Here is an 18189-nt window from a genome sequence, read left to right as displayed (position 1 = left end):
AGGAGGGGCGAGTCAAAGACCTTTGCTCTCAGAGCAAAGTGCACAGGAGAGGGCCAGGAGGGGCAGAGCAGCGGCTGGGCGGGCGGGTCTGCTCAGCCCTGCTGGCAGGTAGGCAACCGGGTCAACCCCCAGTCCTCAAGCCTGGAGGATCCCTCCCAACCCGAGCCAGGCCTGCTGCAGGCCTCAAGTTTGGGTGATTGACCTTGGGTCTCCACACAAGGCGTATGAACAAGTTGTGCTTATGGAGATAGGAAGTTTAAACCTGTGAAAAGCCAAGCCGATTTGGCGGAAGTAACTGCTGGAGACACAGGCCCGCCCAGGCCTGCTGAAGGCTGTCTTGACCGCTCCAAGCCCACATGGCTCTGCAGAGGCCAGAAGTGAAGGTGGGACTGGGCTGGGCTGGGCTGGGCTGGGCTGGGCTGGTCAGAATCTGGCTCTTAACCTGCCAGGCAGGCTGCTTTGCCAGCAATGCCAGGGCAGAGAGGGCTGGGCAATTCGCAAGGACTTCAGTTCTTTGTCTTTTTTTAAAAGACAAAAACAAACATAAAAGCTGGTGACACAGGCAGACTGTGGACACGGATTCGTAGGACTTAGAATTGACTCGACCTACGTGGCCACAAGCAGGTGACCTCATTTCCCCCCAGATGTGACGTGGAAATATTGATATTTATCCCACTAGGCTTGACTAATAAAGACAAAAATGATTTAAGAAAAGATATGTATTGGGGATAGATAGCCTCATTCCTGAGGTTCTAAAGCCCCAGGTTCAAGTCCCCGCACCACTGTAAACCAGAATGAGCAGTGTTCTGTTAAATAAATAAACACAATGAAATAAAATAAATTTAAAAGAGATCAAAGATATGCAAAACCTGCTTCCTGAGTTATAAAGGATGAAGCTAATGTCAGTTTCTTTTCATCAGATACCCCTTTTTGGTGGGGGGCCTCCAGGGTTGTCGCTGGGGCTCGTGCCTGCACTACAAATCCATTGTTCCTGGAGGCCATCTTTTTTCCATTGTTGTTGTTGCTGTTATTGTTGTTGTTGGATAAAACAGGGAGAAATGGAGAAAGGAGGGGAAGACAGAGGGGGGGAGAGAAAGATAGACACCTGCAGACCTGCTTCACCGCCTGTGAAGCGACTCCCCTGCAGGTGGGGAGCCGGGGGCTCGAACCGGGATCCTTGCACGGTCCTTGTGCTTCATACTACGTGCACTACCACCCGACCCCCAGAAACTTACTTTTTAGTTCCCTCATTTAAATGTTATTGTTTGTGATAGCAACTGACCACTCTCCACAGCTTACAGTGTGCTACCCTATGGAAACAGGACAGAGATAAATGGAGTGTTAGGAAGGCAATGCCATGCAAAGGAAAGAAGAATATATATGTTCTGTCAACATCGTGATCAGTAACATTCCCAACACTGAGCTTTGAATTTAGTGCTGAGGTTCACAGCAGAGGCTTAAGAAGAACTTTGATCTGTTTTCTCATCTTTGGGAGCAATTCATTCAGAGAAGGTTCAAGCCTCCACTCCTATTAACACAGATCCTAAAGTTCACCTGGCTCACTCTCTTGATGACACCAGGGAAACAGAAGCCCAACAAAGGGGCTGGTGCTGCCCAAGCAGTTCCTGAGAAGAACAGACTGAAGCCCCCAGCTCCAGCTCAGTACTCTTGGCTCACTTTTAACTGCTGCCTTGCCTTGACTCGCTTCCTAACTCCAGATTTCAATCATGGCCTATGTCCATATCAGATTCTAAAAAAAAAGAAAAAAGCACGTAAGAAGGTCAATTGGACTCCCGGAACCACCTTGTTCTCTACTAGACTGTGAACTCCGGAAAAGGGAGAGTCAAGATTTAGAAGCTTCTGCAGCCTAGACGGTGTGTAGGTAGTCTTCTCTAGACCTGGAACACGTAACAAGCAGGTGGGAAATACCTCTGGAGCACAGTATGGAGGGGAAACTGACAGAGGAGGGGAAAATGTTTTTTCCAGGATTCAGAACTGAGTTTTTGCCCCCCCCCCAAAAAAAAAGGCATTCTGCAGAAGAGGCAGGGTTTCCCACCTGAGGCCATGTCTATGTAGCCCCAGAACCGTGCCTTTTCTCAAGGTGTCCACATACTTGTGCCCTGACGTGCTATTCGTTTTTTAAAAATTATTATTATTGGATAGAGACTGAGAGAAATCAAGAGGGAAGGGGGAGATAAAGAGGGAGAGAGACTGACAGAAACCAGAGCACTGCTTTACCACTCGTGAAGCTTTACCCCCCCCCCCCGCAGGTAGGGACCAGAGGCTTGAACCTGTGTCCTTGCACACTGTGACTTGTGCACTGTAACAGGTGTGCCACTGCCCAACCCCACTATTAGTTTTTTTTGTTGCTGTTTGTTTTGCTTTGTTTTGTTTTGGTTTTGTACCAGAGCACTGCTCAGCTCTGCTTTATGGCAGTGCGGCGGATTGAACCTGGGACCTCGGAGCCTCAGGCACGAGAGTCTGTTTGCATGACCACTGTGCTATGTCCCCTGCCCCTGAAGTGCTATTAGTACTAGTAAAACCCCATAGGGGTTCCAGGGAGAAGCTAAATCAAGGTCTGTAAGTGATAACCTGAAATACAGATAGGCCTTTTGGGGTCAGACACGGATATATCTTCTCCACAAAGAGGTCTTTCAGGTCCCTTGCTAAGCAGGTGAACAGAGCATTGGACCAGTGAGAACAACTGGCAGAATTCATCCCAGCTAAGGGCTAGCACAGACCCAGGCTGGGCAGAGGGGTATTGAGACCCCCACAAAGAGGAGGAGTAGTTATGCTGCTGAGGAACTTAAGGCAGGCGTGACCGATGCCTTTTCAGCATTTCTGCACCTCTGCCAATTGGGAGACTAAGGAACGACTCTTGAGTTTCAGTTTCCTCAAGTACAAATTATTTTCTTAATTCCAGTCCTTGTGCAAGAATTAAGAAATTGAGGTTCTGAGGTCAGATAGACTTGGTTGCCTTGGTTTCTAGTCAAATCCTTCCCAAAGGAACTCAGGGTCAGTGGAGGACACAGAGACACAAACAAAAATACAGCGTTTAGACTGGTATGAAGGTAGTGATCTGGCTCGCTGTTCAAGCTAGCATGGCAGTGAGTGGGTGGAAGGCAGAGCCTGGACTCTCACGTGCTTAGTCATAAATACAGTAGGTTCGGGGCTGGGTGGTGGTGTACCTGGTTGAGCGTACATATTACAATGCTCAAGGGTCTGGGTTCGAGCCTCCAGTCTCCACCTGCAGGGGAAAAGCTTTCCGAGTGGTGAAGCAGGGCTGCAAGTGTCTCTCTGTCTCTCTCCCTCTCTATCACCCCCTTCCCTCTTAATTTCTGGCTGTCTCTATCCAATGTAGAAAGACAATTAAAAAATTATAAATAGGGAGTCGGGCTGTAGCGCAGCGGGTTAAGCGCACGTGCCGCAAAGCGCAAGGACTGGTGTAAGGATCCTGGTTCAAGCCCTGGCTCCCCACCTGCAGGGGAGTCGCTTCACAGGCGGTGAAGCAGGTCTGCAGGTGTCTGTCTTTCTCTCCCCCTCTCTGTCTTCCCGTCCTCTCTGCATTTCTCTCTAAAAAATTAAATAAAAAAGAAGCTTTAAAAATTATAAATAAACAAATCTAGTAGGTTCTACCAAAGAGAAATAAGCTACCCAGATACCCAGGTACTCCGCACTCTTCAGGAGTTTTGGGTCAGTCATAGGGATAGGAGCATTTCCTTTGTTTTTACCAAGCCAAACATGGGAAGTTACTCCTCTCCCCCTACCAGATACCAGCCCTCTGCTTCAATGGGAAGACCTGAAAGCCCAGGAAGTTCCTTTGCACTTGAACAACAATGTTTTTCTCTGCTGAAAAAAATTTTTCCAACAAACCAATACTTTGGGCCTTTGTTATTTTTCATTTCCTAGAGTAGGTTTTCTTTTCAAAAGATAAGATCTAGGATTATGTGAACAGGGCAGGAAACATCCTTATATTGTCACCATGATGTTACTGTACACCTTCACAGATATTTTTTGTAAAGTTGATTTCTTTATTTATTCCCTTTTGTTGCCCTTGTTGTTTTGTTGTTGTAGTTGTTGTTATTGATGTTGTCATTGTTGGATAGGACAGAGAGAAATGGAAAGAGGAGGGGAAGACAGAGAGGGGGAGAGAAAGATAGATACCTGCAGACCTGCTTCACCGCCTGTGAAGCAACCCCCACCCCAGGTGGGGAGCCGGGGGCTCGAACCAGGGTCCTTGTGCGACTCCATGGACTTCATACTACATGCGCTTAACCTGGTACACTATCAACCACCCCCCCACTCCCTCTATCACTCTCTTGCTTAAATGATTTCCTATGACTCTTTGGAGAATGGCCAAGATCTTTAACATGTCTGTATATAACATGTCACGTTATATACTATTGTCAACTAGGTATCATCCCTACATGGTGAAAAGAAAGAGCTTTATTTTGGGAGTCAGGCGGTAGCGCAGAGGGTTAAGTCCAGGTGGCACAAAGCACAAGGAAGGAAATTGAGATGGAAGAGGAGAGAGAGAGAGAGAGAGAGGAGAGAGAGGAGAGAGAGGAGAGAGAGAGAGAGAGTGAGAGAGAGAGGCCTGCAGCACTGTTTCCCCACTTAGGAAGCTTTTCTCCGGCAGGTGGAGACCAGTTGAACTCCAGACCTCTGATATGGTAACATGTGTGCTCTACTAAGCGTACCAGCACTTGGCTGAGAGGAGACTTTGACTTTACATTTGATCATGTCATATTTCCTAGTTGTCATGACAGTTGTTAGAAGACCATCTGTGTGTGTGTGTGTGTGTGTGTGTGTGTGTGTGTGTGTGTGTGTGTGTGTGTGTGTGTGTTTAACGAGAGCTAAAGAGAGAATGAAAGAGAGAGAAAGGGAGACTAGAACATGTCTCAGCTCTGGCTTAGGGTTATGTGAGGGATTGAACCTGAGACCTTGGCACCTCAGGCATGAAAGCATCTTTGGATAACCATTGTGCTATCTCCCCTACCTGTTAGGGTTGTTTTGATCTGGGTAGACTAAGCTTACCTGTGAAGTTGAGAAAGCAGCTGGACATGTGAGCTTTCCACTCAAGAGAAAACTGGACTTTGGAGTCAAAGCAGCATGGCAATGAACAGAGAGGGGCAGTGAGGGGCATTCTGCCTGACCCCAAAGCACAATAGGGCCAGGATGGATAAATAATAATAAAGAAATGGGCCAGAAGAGATAGATAAAGCACAGTAGGGTCATGAGATGATGCACTGAATTTGAATGACACCCATTGGCTCCCAGCTTCTCTTTACCCCCAGTCATGTGACCTTGGGCAAGTGGATTCAGCTCTCTAAGCCTAAGATCCCCTCACTTACAACATGGAAATCATTGCCCCGGCCACACTAACAGTCATGAGAATTATTCCACAATGCAGTTAGCAGTTTGAAAGAGGCTTCACCACATGCGAGGGTATTTTAGAGAAGTACCCTGAATTATATCCCAGAGGTTTAGTGTGAAGTCTGATATCAGTATAACTTCTGTGAACCCAAATTAAGTACCCAAGTTATTCATCACAGAGAACATAGTAAAGTACCCAGATGCACTTGTGATGGACAGCCTATGTAAAACATATGTAGTGTAGCTTCACACAGATATGTTGGAGACAGACAACATAGGGGCCAAGCCTGGGTTTACCACTTCCTCACTGCCTGACTAAACGATTACTTACTGAGTTTTCTTTTCTGAAAAATTGGATCATAAAAGCCTCAACTTCGGGAGCTGGGCAGGTGGCGCAGCGGGTGAAGCGCACATGGTGCAAAGCACAAAGGCCGGTCTAAGGATCCCGCTTCGGGCCCCCGGCTCCCCACCTGCAGGGGAGTCGCTTCACAGGCTCTGTGTCTGTCTTTCTCTCCCCCTCTCTGTCTCCCCCTCCTCTCTCGATGTTTCTCTGCCCTATCCAACAACGATGGCATCAATAACAACAATAATAATAACAACAATGATAAACAACAAAGGGCAACAAAAGGGAAAAGATAGCCTCTAGGAGCAGTGGATTCGTAGTGTAGGCACTGAGCCCCAGCAATAACACTGGAGGCACACAACAACAACACCCATCAACTTCATGGGCTTGCTGTCTGAGTTCGGTGAAATAACAATAGAAATCACCTTGCGTTTACCAAGTGCTCAGAAAGGCAATTGGTTGATCTTATCCGTTCGATAGTGCCTGTCGGGGAGTGAGTATCCACTACATCTGTCCCCCCTGAATCCTTCTCACGGCTGCTTCACCATCCCCAGGTCTGTCTGCACCCAGGCCTCCCCTAGTGCTTGCCCACTCCAGAACTGTGTTCTAACTCCTCACACAAACCCCAGGTCAGCTCCCTTGGCAATGACCCATTCTCTCCCTTTGTTCAACTGGCACGACAGATAATATAGGCCATTGTCACATTGTTCTCAAGTACCAGCTCCTTTTCCTCACTGGGAATGTAAGAAACTTAGGCCATATGTTCATATCATCAGCTGTGTTGCCATGACGACCAGCCCCACAGAACTAGATATTTCGGCAGAGATGAGCTATGACACCCAGCTCTCCACAGAATGTAGCTGACTAGCTATTATTATATTCTGTACGCTGACCTCAGAGCTGAAACAGTTTAGATATGGCTCTGAGGGGTGGGGAAGTTTGCTTTTGCATAAGTAAGAGACCGCATTTAGCTAACTGCTTTCTTTAGTTGTAATCAATTCCAAAAAAAAAAAAAATGTTCTAAATGCCACAGCAAAGGAAAATTCTTATTGCTATGAGAATCAAAAGAATAGAGTTGGGTCAACAAAGGTAGAGAATGTTCCATCCTCTGAAGCGAGGCTGTGCTACACCTGAGGAAACTGGGTCCTGATATTGGGGCAGCTTGGAACGTTCCTACTCATGACCACAGAATGTGAGCTCAGATCTACAGGGATGCAGAGGTCACATAGGCTCCTAAGCTGAATATAGGCCCCAGATCACATCAAATCGATGGGGTTTACAGTCAACAATATTTATACACCTTTCCCATATTAGGGAGCTACTCTCTTCCCTGATCCAGTTTTCTGGTCCTTTTTCCAACCATGACATCATCTCCCCAGACAATAATTTGGATTCACCTGCGTATCAGATTTCAGGCTCCGAGAAAAAAAAAAAACACCTAGTATAGCCACAGGCCCTTTGGAATATAACTAAAATATGCCTACTAGCTATCTATAAAACGGAGACACCCCCAACTCTTTATCTGCACTATTCCATTGTTTAGGTTCATGATTAGTAAACAATTTGTTTGGCTTTGTATGTTAACTCTCTTTTCAGCCACCAGGTTCCAGATGCCAGCATGATGCCAACCAGACTTCCCTGGACAGACTACCCCACCAATGTGTCCTGGAGCTCCAATTCCCCAGAACCCTGTTCCACTAGGGAAAGAGACAGACAGGCCAAGAGTATGGATCGACCTGTTAATGCCCATGTTCATCAGGGAAGCAATTACAGAAGCCAGACCTTCCACCTTCTGCATCCCACAATGACCCTGGGTCCATACTCCCAGAGGGATAAAGAATAGGAAAGCTATCAGGGGAGGGGAGGGGATACGGAGTTCTGGTGGTGGGAACTGTGTGGAGTTGTACCCCTCTTATCCTATGGTTTTGTCAGTGTTTCCTTTTTATCAATAAATTAAAATTTAAAAAATGGAAAAAAAAAGAATAGAAAAAAAGTGTTAAATTTTTCTAAAAGGGGTATAACAGGCCTCATCTCAGCAAACATCCATGGAATCCTTTTCATTTTAACAAAAAGTAAACACACTGGAGACATACAGTTGACCCTGGAACAATGGGAATTTGCACTGACTGCTAGGGTTCACTTGCCTGTAGATTCTCTTGTTAGCAGATTATGTAAATGTACAGAATCAGGAAATGCAGTATAGACTGCAAATGCACTTTCTCTTCCTTGTGATTCTCTTCTCTCTAGCTTGCACTGCTGTAACAGTATAGTATTTAAAACATTTGACGGGGCCGGGCAGTAGTGCACCGGGTTAAGCGCACTGGTGCCAAGTGCAAGGACCAACACGAGGATCCCAGCTCAAGCCTCCCAGCTCCCACGGGAGTCGCTTCACAAGCGGTGAAGCAGGTCTTCAGGTGTCTGTCTTTCTCTACTCTTCTCTGTCTTCCCTTTCTCTCTCAATCTCTCTCTGTCATATTCAACAATAACAGCAGCAACAACAATGGAAAGAAAAAAAAAAGATGGTCTCCAGAAGTAATGGATTTGTAGAGCAGGCAGTGATCCCCAGTGATAACCCTGGAGGAAAAAAAAATTTTTTTTTGACAAAAAAAATATGTGTTAGAAAAAAATATATGTGTGTTAGTCAATTGTTTATGTTATCACCAGGCTACCACTAGTCTAGTCTCAGGGAATCAAAGGTTATAGGGGATTTTCAAGTGTGTGTGAGAAGTCAGTGCCTCTAACCTTCCTATAGAGTAAACCATAATAGTGAGCATGCTTTCAGCTAGAGAGGTTTAAATAGTTAGCACACTTGGTATTGCAATGCTCCCGAGACTCTAAATGTAAGCCATTTGTAGGGTGGTTTGTTCAATGGTCGTTAGCAACCAAAAATGCAGTCTTGTTGGGTAGTATGCCAGCTCCCCCGGCTTAAAGCTTCTGTCTCTAATCCTGCTTAACTAAGCACCGCCCTGCCTCCAGGGCATTGGTTTGATCCCACTCAAAGCTGTGGTCTATTTACATAAACCACTGTTAACTAAGCACCACCCTGCCTCCAGGGCACTGGTTTAATCCCCACTGGTTCATACTCTTTTTGCTCCGCCCCCTCTCCTAGTATACTCTGATTTCCACCAGTCTTTTTTCGCTCCACCCTCTCTACATCACATCCTGTTTCCACCCTACTTGGCGAGTATATATACAGCTGCTTTTCTGAGTAAACACACATGGAATTGCTTTCGTGACGTTTAGCTCCGTTTAGCTCGGCATGAGTTCCTGATCCCTGATCCCTCTCCCACGCAGCAGCCTAGGTTGGCTCCAGTTGAGTTCTCTCCAACCCAGAGAGCACTTGCTCAGGACGAAGCACCCTCAGGCTCTCCCGGCACTTTCTGTCTCTCTGATTTTCTGTTGTTAGCATGCCTACAAAATCTCTGCCACAAGATTAAGAGATGATCTACAAATAATCTCCTGATGTCACCAGTTGACATTTTCTTTCCAAAGAAAAGATAGGCGCCTATGCTTATCTTTCTAGTAAAGAGGAAAGCCTCCCCCAACAGGCTTCCTGTCTGGTCTCAGAGGCATGTCTTCATCACAAACAAAGGTCAAGATATGGATTTTGTTTCGACGAGAGAAATGGAAAAACCACTAAAAGACATTCAGTCAGTTGATACTGTCACAGACTTCTGTTAATGAGAGTATGTCTGGGCCATTTGCTCATGTTCATCCCCTGATGTCAACAACTTAGACTAGAAGCAAAGAGTAGGGATGTCAGCCCCCAGGCTCCAGATGCCAGCAGGATGCCGGCCAGGCTTCCCTGGAGAGATGACCCCACCCATGTGGCCTGGAGCTCCGCTTCCCCAGAGCCCCGCCCCACTAGGGAAAGAGAGAGGCAGACTGGGAGTATGGACCGACCAGTCAACGCCCATGTTCAGCCGGGAAGCAATTACAGAAGCCAGACCTTCCACCTTCTGCCTCCCACAATGACCCTGGGTCCATGCTCCCAGAGGGATAGAGAATGGGAAAGCTATCAGGGGAGGGGGATGGGATACGGAGTTCTGGTGGTGGGAACTGTGTGGAGTTGTACCCCTCTTTTAAAAATTTATTTATTCATGAGAAAGATAGGAGGAGAGAAAGAACCAGCCATCACTCTGGTACGTGTGCTGCCGGGGATCGAACTCAGGACCTCATGCTTGAGAATCTAGTGCCTTAGCCACTGCGCCACCTCCCTGACCACAATTTCTTATATATATATTCACCTTTGTTGCCCTTGTTTTTCTCTTTTTATTGTTGTAGTTATTATTGTTTTTGTTATCAATGCCATCGTTGTTAGATAGGACAGAGAGAAATGGAGAGAGGAGGGGAAGACAGAGAGGGGGAGAGAAAGACAGACACCTGCAGACCTGCTTCACCGCCTGTGAAGCGACTCCCCTGCAGGTGGGGAGCCGGGGGCTCGAACCGGGATCTTTATGCCGGTCCTTGTGCTTTGTGCCATGTGCACTTAACATGCTGCACTGCCGCCCGACTCCCAGTTGTACCTCTCTTATCCTATGGTTTTGTTAATGTCTCCTTTTTTAAATAAATAAAAAAAATAATAAAAAGAGTAGGGGATGCAACTTTGGGAGGGCAGAAGTACATGACTCAGAAGAGCCCCAGAAAAATCTCTCAGTACCGCCAGAACCTGTCAGAGCCTGAGAGACACAAGTCATCCTTAAACAGCTCCAGCAGGCAGCACATTGAGGTCCTGGCTTTGCACAGAAACTGTCTGCCCCCCTCAGGGATTGACTGCCAGAGCACAGTGACTGCTTTAGCACCTTATACCTAACCCTCGTCGTTGACTAATTGGTCCAAGGCTTATAGTCTGGGTCAGGGTATTTTATACACACACACACACACACAAACTCACACACACTCATACACACACACACTCATACACACACACTCATACACACTCACACACACACACTCATACACACTCACACACACACACACTCATACACACTCACACACACACACTCATACACACTCACACACACACACTCACACACACACACACACACTCATACACACTCACAAACACACACTCATACACACTCACACACACACACTCATACACACTCACACACACACACACACACACACTCATACACACTCACACACACGCTCACACACACTCATACACACACACACACACTCACACACACACTCATACACACTCACACACACACTCACACACACACACTCACACACACACTCATACACACTCACACACACAAACACAATCATACACATACACACAAACACACACACACACTCATACACACTCACACACACACTCACACACACACTCACACACACACAAACACACACACTCACACACACACTCATACACACTCACACACACACTCACACACACACACTCACACACACACTCACACACACACACTCACACACACTCACACACACTCATACACACTCACACACACACTCACACACACACACTCACACACACAAACACACACACACTCATACACACACACACACACACACAAACACACATTTTGAATACAAGTTCCTTATGAGATCACAACTATTATTTTTCTCAGTCAATGGTTTGTCTTTTCACTATCTTGATGTCATCCTTCACCCCCCTCAAAATTTATGACAAAGAGAACCAGGACACTCTTCTGGCATATGTGAGACAAGGAGTTAAGCTCGAGCCTTCAAGCTTGAAAGTCAGACACTCTACCCACTACACCACCTCCCAGGCCACTTGATGTTGTCCTTTGAAACACACAGGCTTTTATTTTTTAAAAAAATTTTGTTTATCTGTTTGTGTTTTTCTTTTTCTTTAAGAATTTATTTATTGGAGTGGGGGTAAATAGCATAATGGTTATGCAAAAAGACTGTCATGCCTGAGGCTCCAAAGTCACAGGTTCAATTCCCTATTCCACCATAAACCAGAGTTGATCAATGCTCTGGTAAAAAAAAAAAAAATTATTTATTCATGACAAAGCCAGGCAGAGAGAGAGAAAGAATCAGACATCACTCTAGTACATTTGCGCCGGGGATTGAACTCAGGACCTCATGGTTAAGAATCCAGTGCTTTACCCACTGCGCCACCTCCCGGACCACTTGTTTGTTTTTCACCAGACCACTGCTAGACTCCAGGTTATGATGATGGTGGCCTTGAACCTGATGCCTTTGCTGCCTCGGGCATGAATGACATTGTACATAATCATGTTCTACCTCCCCAGTCCGCAGACATGCAAAAGCTATACATTTTGATTTCTAAACTCTTTTTAAAAAATATTTATTTATTACTTTTTGTTGCCCACTGTTTTGTTGTTGTAGTTATTATTGTTGTTGTCATTGATATCGTTGTTGGAGAGGACAGAGAGACATGGAGAGGGGAGGGGAAGACAGAGAGGGGGAGAGAAAGACAGACACCTGCAGACCGGCTTCACCGCCTGGGAAGCGACGCCCCTGCAGGTGGGGAGCCGGGGGCTTGAACCGGGATTCTTACTGGTTCTTGTGCTTTGCGTGCGCTTAACCCGCTGCACTACCGCCCGACTCCTGATTTCTAAACTTCTATGGTGTGCTGGAGTGATGGGCTGGTTCTCGCTTTCCTCACCCTGCTTCATGAATGAGTGAGTACATCCTTAGAAGGAAGGAAGGAAGGAAGGGAGAGGAAGGAAAGGAGGCAGGAAGAGAAGGAGGGGAGAATGGAAGGAAGGAAGGAAGGAAGGAAGGGAGGGAGGAAGGAACTTAGATCCAGTGGCCTGGGAAATAATATACTGTCTAGAGGCTTGGTCCTGGTTTCCATCCTCAGCACTGCGAGTGCCCGAGTGATGCTCTGCTTTTCTCTCTCTGTCTCCATTCTCTTCCTTGTGTTGCGAAACAATCAAACAAACCATTATTTTTAAAAAGATGAAAAAGGGAATCTGGCGGTAGCGCAGCTGATTAAGTGCACGTGGCGCGAAGTGCAAGGACAGGAGGAATGCTCCTAGTGGAGCCCCCGGCTCCCCACCTGCAGGGGAGTCGCTTCCCAGGCGGTGAAGCAGGTCTGCAGGTGTCTGTCTTTCTCTCCCCCTCCCTGTCTTCCCCTCCTCTCTCCATTTCTCTCTGTCCTAGCCAACAACGAATTGCGTCAACAAGGGCAATAATAATAACCACAACGATGATAAAAAACAAGGGCAACAAAAAAGGGAAAAAAAAAAAGCGGGCAACAGAAGGGAATAAATAAATATATTTTTTAAAAGGGGGGGGCAGGTGGTGGCGTGCCTGGTTAAGAGCACACATTACAGTGCACAAGGACCCAGGTTCAAGTGGTGAAACAGGGCTGCAGATGTCTCCCTATCTCTCTCCTCTATCTCCCTCTCTCGTCTCAATTTCTGTCTGTCTCTATGCAATCATAAATAAAGATTTTTAAAAAGGGGGGGGGGAATAGCCTCCAGGAGCAGTGGATTCGTGGTGCAGGCACTGAGCCTCAGCAATAACCCTGGAGGCAAAAAAAAAAAAAAAAAACAATAACTCTGGGGGTGAACACACACATACACACACACACACACACACACACACTGTATATGAAAACCCAGAATTTAATGTTGTTTAGAAAGTGAGATATTGACAGGAACTGAGATTTTTAATGTGTACGTATAGATGGATGATGAAATAGACAAACATATAAATGTCTGGAAGTGAATATGCAGAGAGAGAGAGAGAGAGAGAGATTTCTTATCTACATATTCTTAAGGCTTGCCCAAACACACCTGCCTACAGTTTTTGTGTCTAAAATCATTACCCACTAAAAGCAACCAGGGTTCTTGCAATAAATAGTTGACTTCAGGACTCAGGGAAAGTACAAAATGAGCCTCTTTTGGGGTCAGACAGTAAGTAAGACTCAAGAAGCAATAGGGAGTCCGTCTTAAGTCTTCTCTGCTGGGAGTTTTGAAACCAGGAAGATTGATTCTTATCTTCTGACATGGAGTCAGTACCACACCTAAACAGATGTTACAAAATTACCTTATCTCTTATCAGTTCTCCTAAGGGTCATTTATCTTTCATAAAAATCACTTGTTTTCCCACAAATGCTATCTATCCCTCCTTCCCCCTCCTTCTAAGATGACATAGAAATTACAAATTGTCTGAGTCACATTCACATTTTTTTCTAAACTACCGTGTACATACTTGAATGAAAAACTTGTCTTTTCTTTTGCTACGGAAAGAGACGCAGGAAGGAAGGAAGGAAGGAAGGAAGGAAGGAAGGAAGGAAGGAAGGAAGGAAGGGAAACAGAGAAAGAAAGAGAAACACATCAAAAGGAAAATATAGAAGCAAACTGCAGAGCCCTCCCACCCACCAAATCCAGAATAGTTTACATTTCAAAAGGATTGGTAATAGAAACAAAACCAGAGAAACACTTAATGATAACAATGAATTATAGTGCATCACATAAATGAGGAAACCATAAATGCATATTGATGTAAAGAGATAAGTACACTAAAAGCTTGATGAAGAACACTATAATTGAATAGTGTTTTAAAAATACTTTATGTGGGAGTTGGGCAGTAGCACAGTGAGTTAAGTGCACGTGGCGCAAAGCACAAGGACCGGCCTAAGGATCCTGGTTCGAGCCCCCGGCTCCCCACCTGCAGGGGAGTCGCTTCACAGGCGGTGAAGCAGGTCTGCAGGTGTCTGTCTTTCTCTCCCCCTGTCTTCCCCTCCTCTCTCCATTTCTCTCTGTCCTATCCAACAATGATATATATATCATCAACAACAGTAATAACTACAACAATAAAACAACAAGGGCAACAAAAGGGAAGAAAGAAAGAAAGAAAGAAAGAAAGAAAGAAAGAAAGAAAGAAAGAAAGAAAGAAAGAAGAGATGACAACAGCAACCATCAAATCTTAGATACAATATTAAAGAAAAGAGAAACAAAATGGTACCAAGAGCCTGGGCTGAGATCATCATGGCTATTCAATACGACACAGGGCTCTAAGCATCACTGTTGCAAGAAAGAGTGGATTGTGTGATTGTCCTTGCCTGGTGAGAGGTTATTTGTTCGTAGATACAAACGTGTAATTCAAAGAGAAATACATCACAGGAGGATCACAGATAACAAACAAGAAATAAGCACTGTCTTCATTGAGCACGTAGAAAAAAACCTCCAGGAAAACACAAGTCAGGCCTCGTGGGGTTGGTAGATAACAAGAAGGAGAAAGGAGAAATGTTTTCTGAGAGGAATTCAAGGTGGAAGGGAGGATGAAGCAACCCCCCTGCAGGTGGGGAGCCAGGGGCTTGAACCGGGATCCTTACACCGGTCCTTGCGCTTTGCGCCACATGTGCTTAACCCGCTGCGCTACTGCCCGACTCCCAAACTATTTTTCTTTTAATTGCCACCAGGGTTATCTCTGGGGCTTGGTGTTGACACCACAAATCCACCGCTCCTGGTCACCATTGTTCCTTTCTATTTTATTTTATAGGACAGAGAGAATTGAGAAGGGAGGGGAAGAGAAGTAGAGAGACACCTGCAGCACTGCTTCCCAGCTCATGAAGCCTTCCCCTGCAGGTTGGGGCTGGGGGGGCCTGAACTCAGGTTCTTGCACTTTATAACCTGTGTGTCCAGCCAGGTGCCCACTGCCCAGACCCCTAAACTTTTTCTTTGCAAGATTATTAATATAGTTGTTAACACGAGAGAGAAGAGAGACAGCAAAGGCCAAAGCACCACTCAGGCACGTGCCAGGATTGAAATCAGGGTCTTTTAAACCCAACTCTCTCTCTCTCTCTCTCTCTCTCTCTCTCTCTCTCTCTTGATTTATTTTGAGGGCTGGGCGGTAGGGCAGCAAAGTGCAAGAACTGGCAGAAGGATCCGGGTTAAAGCTCCCCAGCTCCCCACCTGCAGCGGAGTCGCTTCACAAGCGGTGAAGCAGGTCTGCAGGTGTCTGTCTTTCTCTCCCCCTCTCTGTCTTCCCCTCCTCTCTCCATTTCCCTCTGTCCTATCCAACAACAACAACAGTGTCAACAATAACAATAATAACAACAACAATGATAAAACAACAAGGGCAACAAAAGGGAAAAGCCTCCAGGAGCAGGGTATTTGGAGCCCCAACGATAACCCTGGAAGCAAAAAAAAAAAAAAAAAAAAAAAATGAGAAAGATAAAAGGAGAGAGAGAAAGGGCCAGTTATCAATCTGGTACATGTGCTGCTGGGGACTGAACTGAGAACCTCATGCTTGAGAGTCCAATGCTTTATCCACTGTGTCACCTCCTAGATGACTTAAACCCAACTCTCTAACCACTGTGTCCTGTTGCCACTGAAATTATATATTCCACCCATATTTATAGGATAGCAGCCATTTATTAAATGCTAAGGGAAAATTTCAAATGGTGACACATTTCTCCTCCCTGAGTTTATCTGATAGTGAAGGAATGCCAGATCTAGACAAGTTATTTCACAGTCAGTTAGGTAATCTTAATGGTAGGAAGTGCTACACAGGAGAAAGCTCAGAAAACAGCACCTCATCTTGGATGACATCTCCACGGAGATTTGGGGAAATATCAGCTGTGACTGTAAGAAGGTAGTGTGTGTTTGATTCTAAACTGTGCCTCTTGGGAAGAGCTTGTGTCATCCATTTGATGACTAAAAGTATATCTGCAAACTTTAAGTAGAAGACCAACAGGGCCAAAACTGATAAGCTTCTGTGGGAATTGTGGAATTCTTTCTTGGATGGACAGAGTCCAACCTCTGGTTTGTTTGGGATGAGAAGAATCTCACTACACTAGCCAGGAAGGCCAAAGAAATCCTGGGAAATGTCATAAGTCAGAGAGCTGAACAATGTTTGGGAATCGCTTGCAAGCAGTGAATAAGTTGTAAGCCAAGTGCTGTATTAGTCATCAATTAATTGGTTTCCGGTTACAAAGATAGCAGAATTAAGCTCTTCCGTTTTCCTTTATTCAGAAGCTAGCCTATACAAAGAATGAGACCAGAAACTCCATCTTTGATGATAATTCTTTTTCTTTTTTCTTTCTTCTTCTTCTTCTTCTTTTTTTTTTTTTTAACCACAGCACTGCTCAGCTCTGACTTCTGGTAGTGCAGGGGATTGAACCTAGGACTTTGGAGTCTCAGGCATGAGAGACTTTTTGAATAAACGTTATGCCATCTCTCCCATCCTGAAGATACATTTTGAACTAGAGGAAGAGGAAGGAAAATTGCCATAAGAAAGTAGGGGAGGGGGGGCCAGGCAGTAGCACACTGGGTAAGCACATATGGCATAAAGCGCAAGGATCTGCACAAGGATCCCGGTTCAAGCCCCTGACTCCCCACCTGCAGGGGAGTCACTTTACAGACGGTGAAGCAGGACTGCAGATGTTTAACTTTCTCTCTCTCTCTCTCTCTCTCTCTCTCTCTTCCCCTCCTCTCTCCATTTCTCTCTGTCCTATCCAACAATGACATCAATAACAACAATAACAATAACGATAAGGGTAACAAAAAGGGGAAAAATGGCCTCCAGGAGCAGTGGATTTGTGGTGCAGGCACAGAGCCCCAGCAATAATCCAGGAAGCAAAGAAAAAAAGCAGAGGAGGATGCAGCCTGAAAATTAACACAGTCAATAAAGCACTGGACTCTCAAGCTTGAGTGCCTAGGTTCGATTCCTGGCGTCACACGTGACAGAAAGCTTTGCTTTCTCCCTCTCATGTGAATTAATAAATAAACTTTGAAAACTTGTATTGTGGTATATTGCAGCACAGCCAATACAGGGCTCTGAAGGAGGGGAAAAGTGGGAGTTGAGAGAGAGGGGGTTTTCAGAATTCAAAGCGCGATGGAAGAGCGTGACATGAATTGTTAGCGGGAGTGGTATGCAGACACCTATATCAAGGGAGACAGGAAACTGGGTCCCTGTATCAATAACTGTCCTACAAACTCTTTCTTTCTTTCTTTCTTTCTTTCTTTCTTTCTTTCTTCCTTCCTTCCTTCCTTTCTCCCTCTCTTTCCTCCAGGATTATCGCTGGAGTTAGATGCCTGTACTGTAAATCTTCTGCTCTTAGAGGATATTTTTTTCCCTTTTTTTTGCCCTTGTTGTTCATTGTTGTTGTTATTATTGTTGTTGTTATTGATGTCATCGTTGTTGGAGAGGACAGACAGAAATGGAGAGAGGAGGGGAAGACAGAGAGGGGGAGAGAAAGACAGACACCTGCAGCCCTGCTTCACCGCCTGTGAAGCGACTCCCCTGCAGGTGGGGAGCCGGGGGCTCGAACCGGGATCCTTGTGTGTGTCCTTGCATGCTGCCGCCCGGTCCCCCAAACCATTATTTCTTGATAAAATGATTTGGAAACACAGAAAGTACAGGAAGGCACAGCTGCTACAATTGTTGTCTGTGATGCCTTATTCACAAGCCCTCAGCCTACTCTGCTCTCAGTCCGAGTCACCCAGTCTGCACCACTGGCCTCCTGCCACAGTCTTTTCTTTTCTTTTCTTTTCTTT

Source organism: Erinaceus europaeus, chromosome 17 (genome assembly GCF_950295315.1).
Source record: "Erinaceus europaeus chromosome 17, mEriEur2.1, whole genome shotgun sequence".
NCBI lineage: Eukaryota > Metazoa > Chordata > Mammalia > Eulipotyphla > Erinaceidae > Erinaceus > Erinaceus europaeus.
This window is presented reverse-complemented; position numbering follows the sequence as displayed.